We start from the raw sequence: 2,123 nt of genomic DNA on the forward strand, positions 1-2,123 counted from the left end.
AAATTAAATTATATTGGGTTGTAAAATAAGTTCGTAGCGTTTTTCAATATTCTGTGTTTATAAAATTATGTTTATTTGGTCAATAATGTTTACACATTCTAAAAAAAGATTAGCTAAGGTGCTTTTATGCATCAGTTTCAACCGAGATTCCTTATATTTAAATGGTATTTTGCTTGCAAAGAAAAAATTTATTTTCGTCATTAATTGATTTCTCAATTAAAAAAAAAATTGCAGTGTGTATGGCGATAATGCCTTAGGTGAAAACACCGTCCTTAAGTGGTTTGCTCGGTTCAGAACCGGAAATTTTGACTTGGAAGACGCAAAGCGTTCGGGTCGTCCTTTAACTGTTGATGATGACCAAATTCAAGCATTGGTTACAGACAATCCTCACACTATGACACGGGATATCGCAGAAACATTTAACACATCCCATGTAAAGGCAGTGGTTGAGCAAAAGCGTCCAGCATTGGCTAATCGCAAAGGCATAGTTATCCATCACGATAACGCCCTCACGTGTCAGACCAGGCAGAAATTATTGGAGTTCGGCTGGGATGTGATCCCCGACCCACCCTATTCTCCAGACCTTGCCCCAAGAGAATTTCCCTTATTTCGCGCCCTTCGAAACTCTCTTAACGGGAAATACTTTAATTCGCTGATGGACTGCAAAACGCAAAAAGAGGAGTTCATTACGCAAAATTCTGGGAGGACGGAATTAAAAAATTACCTTAAATATGGCAACATGTAATAAATCAAAATGGGTTATATATAATTGATTAAAAATACTTACAAGAATCTGAAGTTTTTATTGAAATCACCAGTAAAAAACGCTACGAACTTTTTTTACAACCCAATATTATATTTATAGAAGATGGCCACGAGACCTTATATTGTAAAAATGTTTTTAGAGTGCTACCATTGGGTAGTTTCTCTACATGCTTGTACCATACCATTATGATTTCCTCAAATTTACTTGATGTATTTATGTACAGTTGTAAATATCAATAAATAAATTTTTTTAAAAAATATTTATAATTTTTACATAACCATGAACTATCACAAGAACGATATATGGTATTTGAGAGGTAGCAGTTATATAGTATTTAAGCTCCATCGTATATCGCTGTTTCAATTAAAATATATATAAAAAGCAATGCACATTAATTTCTATTTAGATAAAACCATGCATTTGCAAAATAATACCGTTGTGGTGGTATCATGTATTATCTATCACTGTCTTAACATAAAAGAACAGTTTTGTTTGAAAGTGGCATTTGCCAATTTATTAATATCTCAGCTATAAGTTAAATAATTTTGAACAGGATACACCTCCTTGGTACATATCTGGTGGAGCAAATGTGTAAATGGATATTATCTCATATTGAAAGAATTTTCCAGGATAAATGTGGGAAAAGTGAAGGAATCGGTAAAAAAAAAAATAAATAAAAAATTGTCTTTTATCAGATTGCTTTATTATATAAAAAGGCTAAATCTAGGAGTTCCCCTTACATTTTATATTTTGCTTTAAAAGAGCATTACATTCCTAATTTTATCAGAAACATTCGAAAAAAAAAATCTATGGGGTACATTTGTAATACTTTTGCTCTATCCAGCTAAATCTTAGTGGCTTTCGGGTACCAAATGGGGAGAAAAGTAAAAAAATTCTTGACCTTGAAAATAACTGAGAGTTCCTATCACGAGATTAGAGTGAAACGTTCAAGTTCGTAAGCTTGTTTCCTTGCAATGCAAAACATGAAAGTGCTTCCCACTCGCAATATATGTAAAGACACAATAAACAAGTCAAATTAGGTTACTGTAAGGTTTCCTTTGATTAATTGTCCTTTATAGCATTTGTCAGTTGATGAGAAAACAACAAAAATAATATCATGGCTTCTGATACAACTAGTGCCATTGTTTGAATCATCACTTTTTCTCTAGTTGATTCTACAATTTCTTTTCTGATTAACGTTAATATACACAAGGCTTGTTTATAATCAACTCTTAATTCTAAATAGTTTTTGTTTGATAGTTTGGAGAAATAATTTTTCTTTTTTTCATACTTCCTTATCCCACATTTACAACCAATTGGATCGGGAATTACAAATAGAGGATTACATAAAAAAAAA

The 2,123-nt window shown here is 32.0% G+C and overlaps 1 protein-coding gene across 1 annotated transcript in view; it reads right to left on the bottom strand.

Annotated features, from left to right (window-relative positions):
• Positions 1–2,123, bottom strand: part of LOC106685325 (neuroendocrine convertase 2) — a gene marked incomplete at its 3' end in the record, with an annotated part of 291,090 nt that overhangs the window by 261,920 nt on the left and 27,047 nt on the right.

This window comes from Halyomorpha halys, unplaced genomic scaffold (genome assembly GCF_000696795.3).
Source record: "Halyomorpha halys isolate HHAL.00 unplaced genomic scaffold, Hhal_1.1 Scaffold681.1, whole genome shotgun sequence".
Lineage (NCBI taxonomy): Eukaryota > Metazoa > Arthropoda > Insecta > Hemiptera > Pentatomidae > Halyomorpha > Halyomorpha halys.